The sequence below is a fragment of the Arctopsyche grandis genome, unplaced genomic scaffold (genome assembly GCF_051622035.1).
Source record: "Arctopsyche grandis isolate Sample6627 unplaced genomic scaffold, ASM5162203v2 HiC_scaffold_800, whole genome shotgun sequence".
In the NCBI taxonomy this organism is placed as follows: domain Eukaryota; kingdom Metazoa; phylum Arthropoda; class Insecta; order Trichoptera; family Hydropsychidae; genus Arctopsyche; species Arctopsyche grandis.
The window spans coordinates 217267-223579 of NW_027518590.1; the positions used below are offsets into that span (position 1 = coordinate 217267).

The 6313-nt window shown below is 34.4% G+C and overlaps 1 long non-coding RNA gene across 1 annotated transcript; it reads right to left on the reverse strand.

The window, feature by feature from the left end:
- Nucleotides 1–403: 403 nt before the first annotated feature.
- On the reverse strand, nt 404–5259 carry LOC143922213 (uncharacterized). The gene is made up of 3 exons (XR_013261572.1): nt 5144–5259; nt 4514–4634; nt 404–1098 (listed from the first exon to the last, which is right to left on the reverse strand). It is a non-coding gene; the product is annotated as an uncharacterized LOC143922213 (long non-coding RNA).
- Nucleotides 5260–6313: the final 1054 nt, after the last annotated feature.

Genomic DNA, 6313 nt, shown 5'->3' on the forward strand with positions numbered 1-6313 from the left:
ACACATATGTAGTGTTATGAGACATTTTAGCTAAATTTCTGGTTGACATAATTGAATCGACTCGCACACATGTAGAAATCATCCGATAACAATGAGGCATTCGAAAAATCACGATTAAAGAAATGACGAGAAATCTTGACTACCTTTTAAATGCGCTCGTTTTGTATTATGCAACATTTGATCTGCTTTTTTGAAGATGCGAAGAGTCTTAATTCTTCTAAACACGACAAGCTGCTTTCCATATTTAAAAAAATATTTACTGTTATTGATTGACTCGGATACTGTATATAAAAAAAAAACAAGTATACATGTAATACATATATTTATAGTCAGTCTTAGTTTTTTAAGGGGGTATTCTAGTTTAGAAATTTGAAAAAATCGATTTTTTTTTCTTTCATATTTTCAGAGCTTAAACCTTTAAGAACATGTTTAAGCGGATTTTTAAAATCCAAATTATTTTCGGAGATATCGCTGCTTCAGTGACGTGGCATCTAACCGGCGCGTAACCTTACCCGAAACTTTAAACGCGTTTTTCTCGAAAGTTCTTTTTTCGAGACGGTTGACATGGTATCTCAAGTTTTACTTGAAATTTGGTGTGAGCCTTCTCTATACATTACTCTATCGCACGAACTAGAACCATAACTAAATTTAAATTTTTACTATTTTTAAAAAATTCAGAAAAGTCAAAAAAACTGGTAAAAAATGGTCTTTTCATTTCAAACAGCCATTATTTTGCGAAAAAAAATTATTTCGATTGTAGCATTTGTTTGGATTAAGAATTAATTTTTTTTTATATCAGATAACTATGAGGGTTGGAATCGTGTAAACCAGGGCGCGCCATTTTTTGACGCGCCCTTTTGACGCGCCCTTTTGACGCGCCACTTCATCAGCCTGTAACTTTTTGAATTTTGAATTTTTTTTTATGTACTCTTCAAACATTTATAAATAAAATACCTACAATTCATGCCTCTAGACTAGAATAACCCCTTAAAGTTCATTTTAATTTTATGCTGAATGTAGAACTTACTTTATTCAACTGAGTGCAAGGTCGAGGCTCATTTGCAGGACTCGGTTGCAGCGCTCATCCACTCCAAAGTTCTAAAAAATGCAAGAAAAAAAAACAGTGAGAGTTGCTTTCGGAAAATATTACAAGAGCCGGAAAATATTACTTGTATTGATAGTTAAACAAAGTCATATGAACCAGAGTAGGCTCAAAATCAGACGCAAACAAATTCGGCGATTAATAAATTTAAAATGATCGCCCAATAGTCAACTATTGCAGTGAAATTAGATTGTTTATCATAAGCCCACCGGTGCGCGCTCCTTCGTATTTAAGGCTAAGGCTAGAAATTAATTTTGGTTTCTTCACAGCGAATAAGAATTCAAAGTTGCCACTTTTTCCTGAAACTCCCATTCAAATCGCGACACGCTCGCAACTAACATTTGTAATTTGTGATTATCTGTACTTTAATTATAAAAAAATTCCGAAAAAATCCGAGAATTTTATGAAATATATAGGCAAGCCAAACTGTCATACATATTATACATATATACATATAATATATTGACGAATTGAGACTAGAGCTTCTAATTTCTCGACTTTATTTGATTCTCAAGATTCCAGAATATCATTTATTCGGAATATGTAAATATTTAAATCTCGAAATTCGAGAAACTCATTTTGTTGGAATATTTGAATCTCAAGAATTCCCTAAAAAGTTACTTATAATCAGTGGCGGCTCGTCCATACGCACTGCGGTACTGCAGCACCCCCAAGGAAATTGAGAAAAAAATTATATTATTATATACATAAATGTATGTATATTATATGAAAATATCAATAATATTTAAGCGTGTATTAAGCTCGCCCGCACACCGATACATCCAATAATGATCATATATCGCGGTACTAATATCAGAAAGTGAGGCATCGTTTATGATTTTGTGCAGTACGGTTATTGATGGAATTGCTCAAGTGGGCGAAGGGGGGGGGCGCGAGGGCAGCTAGAAGCTTGGTCTGTACTGCACTCCCAACAGTGCTATACACATTTCTTGTTAAGTTCGTGTGCGCGCCGCGCTCTCGACATGCTCCTCACTTTTCCTCATTTCTTCTGCACCTTTTGTCTTTCTTTCTACACCTCTTACACTTTCTTCCTTTCTACACTTCCTTCTACACGTCACTCTAAGTATTGTATTTAAGATGGTATAAAAATCAAGAGAAGCTGAGCCAATGTTTTCAAGAACTTAAATATTCTTCCGAAAATACTGATAAATACTTTTTATATATATATATATATATATATAAAATACTTTTTGAAAATACTTTTTATATATATATATATATATATATATATATATATATATATATATATATATATATATATATATAAAAAGGTCGCAGTTTAGTACGTAGCAGTTAAAGAGAAAATATCTTTTTTTCCGTTATGCACAAGAAAAACTAACTGTATAATGTGTCTGCAGTCTGCACTCAGAACTATCCTTCCTAGTAACAGTCAAAGAGAAGTTTGATAAAAAAATATATGTAGATTTACACCGTTCTGACGAACGACCCTCGGACCGAATTTTACCGAAAACGGTCCGAAGGGTCGTTTTTTTATAGATCACTATCAAGCAAGGATAAATACTACCATACAATTTCAACGACGAACGGTCGAATGTATCGTTTTCAAAGGACTATACCACAAACGCGATATTTTTTCTATATGTTTTGAACTATCTAAAAATAAACCCCAAGTCCCACATTCACCGCTGTATGATTTCGCCCTTACTTGAAGAGTGTCAAAAATTTAAACTAGCAACGTAAAAATATCAACTAACACTATTGAATTCAAATTTAGCAGCTAGTGCATTTATACAAATAATCATTTGAAATATCATAAATTGAGGTAATATATAAAAGAAATTTCATTCAAGTCACTATTACATAAAAAAAAAATTTGAAACCCGTTGTTCCAAAATTGGGGTGACACCACTGCATACAGATAACATATCATCGATGGTAAAACAAAAATAAATTATTAATTGCAAAGTTGTCAACAGAATGTTACGTGTTGGGATGGGACCAATGTTTACCATGCTCAGTGGTAAAATCAAATTGTGCATTCAAAGATTTTTAAACTTTCGTTATATTGATTGTGTCACGTTTATGAAATAAAATCTTCCCGGTCAGTGCAACTGCAGATATGTATACATAAATATGTATGTATATGTTTCTCGAAAACGCAAACGGTTATGTGCGTAGTACATAGTTGCGAAATACAATATTTTCCCCAAGCAAAAATTGTATTGAAGAAAATTTGGTGAATTGAATATAGTTTACATAACAATTTTTATTTGTTTATTGACTCCGAAAGATTCAAGATTTTAAATTTTAAAAAATTGCCACCCCCCCCCCCTTCTTTTTCTCCCAGGACAAATTCACAGTTGGTTGAATCTCAAAAAAGACAATCAAATGATGCACCAAATGGCGCGCTCAGCCAACCGATTCAAAATGGCGGTAATACTTCATGCTTAATAATGGCTTTTACCAATATTATACGCTTACCAAATAGTATCTAAATGGAAATGTTCTCTTTTTTTCAATTTAAGAATTATGCCCTCCATCTTTTTATATTTATTATAAGCGGCCATCATTTTGTTCTCTACATCGAAAGAAATCAAAATATACTGATTGAATCATTTTATGACGCCCAGAAGTACATATATATTATACATATATAATGCAAGGGGACTCTTTTATTATGTTCGCATGACAAGTCCGTGTGACAAGAACAGAAATTTCCGCCGCGCCCCACTGGTGTCTACACACTTAAATTCGTACCCTTAAATTGTTCATACATGCTATGAATGAAGGGCGAGCGGTCGCACCATTTACTTGCCTTCATTAAAAAAAATAATTGAAAAAACGTGGAAAATATGAGCGATTTTTAAAGCAAAGTACTGTTACCTTTTTTCTGATATCGACCCTGAACCATGTTCATTGTGGTGTAATTTTTGTTAAAAATTTTTTTAGATGATTTTTGACGATATGAAAAATAAAATTTCATAAAAAAATGTTCAAAATGTCCCGTTTAAATGGCTTCAGATTTCTGCGGCCCACCACTGGTGTAAACGTACATACACATGTATGTATATACATATGCTTATTCGAACCCTCAAAATAAGGCAGCCAATAACACAAAGGAAAAAAAGTACAGCTACAACTACATACAATTGCGGTTGCTTGCAATGAACAAAATTGCAAAAGAAACCCAAAATTCCCAATTTAAAACAATACAACTAAAAACATAGATAAAGTAAAAAATAGGAATTTACCACATAACGCACCCAAAAGCCGAAACAAAATGCCACCGAATATTGTAGAACGCCCGCTATTGTGAATGCGTAATATGATACAATCAAAAAGAAACGCAGAAATGACGTTAACAAAACGCACAACCAAAATGGCGACAGGAAAAAATATTTTTGATTTCGCAGTTGCAGTCGAAAATACCTGTATGTGTGCGGCCCCATCACTGTTGAGCTCCATTGTCTTCCACAAAGCAGGAGACTTGCCAGCAAGATGTTCTCTCGCTGAAGGCTCGTCTGGATCTGACCTGCGCCATGGGGTGGTCCTGAAAATTTACCCAGACACTGTATCGATTGAAGCAACCCCGGCTTTCCCCCCCCCTCCCCTCTCACTGCCCCTTGTTGCCATGAGCTCAGATGCGCATGTCAACATAGACTTTTCTCCCCTACAGGCAAGTAATCGATTTAATGGCCGGTGTCACCTGAAGGTCACGGTTAGTATAGGTCTGTTACTGAGAGTTGTCGCGAACAAATGCGCTTGCGTAGTGTATGTGAATAGGTGTATAGCATGCTGTCACACTGAATCCAAAAATAAAAGTCGAGGAATACCTGTAAAAATCGCAAACAAAGAAAGTGCAAACTGCGCAATAAAAAATGGCCGAATCAAATTGAAACCGATGTACAGACATACAATATTATACAGCGCCCGTTATTGTGAATTCGTCGAGCGTAGACACCGCTTTACAATCTTAAAAGTAATCGCAAAAACTATGGAAACAAAATGCATAACCAAAATGGCGACAATATATTTTTTTGCAATGGTAAGGATAAATACCTTAGTGTGTTGACCATCACTGGTGAGTTCCATCGTCTCCCAGGAAGCCATTTTCAGGACATCTCAGGAAGCGGTCGGTAGTAAGATGTCACCTCGGCAAAGTGTCACCTCGAACTAAGCGCATTTACAACCTTTGAACAATACACGGCCCCCTCAGGCTCCGGTGACCCCTGATATGTATACCCTGCAACAGCGTTTCCCAACCTTTTTTGACTCGCGTACCACTTGGTAGTACATAATGGTAAGGAATGTGAAGACAGGATATGTAGCATATGAAGATCTGTTTTGGTAAGAAATTTTGTGGAAAAAAAGCTATTTGCGGAGTCACAATTATAATATGCTCAAAGTTTTATATATGTATCTACTATTCTGTCATACTTCTATTATTGATAAATGGTTTTAATAAAAACACAAAATTACAAAGTACATATAATATGTTTTCTATTCATTAAATCTCCTTACAAAATATATTTAATGAAATCCTTGTACTTAGTTTTTTTAAATTTGGTTCAACTGATGCGAAATTTTCCCTTAAGTCTGGAGCTGGTTTCAATCAATTTCTATATTTGTCTTATTTAAACATATGAAGAGAAAGCTCTCTCAACCAGTTCAGTGCTAGTAAACGGCTACAGAAATTTAAGCGCTATGTCATAAAGCTGTTCATATTCTTCACTAATACCTAGCCAAAAATTAATAAGCTTATTTATTTCGAATTCTGTTTTTAAATGCTATAATTTGAAAGTTCTCCTTTTCCTTGGTAGCTGTCCGAAAATGTTCATTATCAATGGGGTTTGAAATCAAATTGTTTGCTCTTAAGGTTTGCGGAAGCACTGCGTAAAAGACGATTTCAGCCCTATTAAATATTCAATTATTTTTTCACGTATATCCCGAGACATACGACTCTTGTTTTCAGTATATTATGTAAAGTTTCAAATACTTCAGTTTGATCATCTTCGATACATAAATTCCAAAAATCTAGTTTTCTAATCATATGTACTTTCAATTTTATCTGCAACATTAAAGATTATTATCGAACTGTTCTCAAGTGTCAAATTCAAGTTATTTATTTATAGAAGCGTGAACGCGGTAAATTTAAAAATGCACTCCAAAATCCATGCCGGATCTGGGGAAAACGTATAAATTGCCAGATTTTCGATCATCGACTGTATA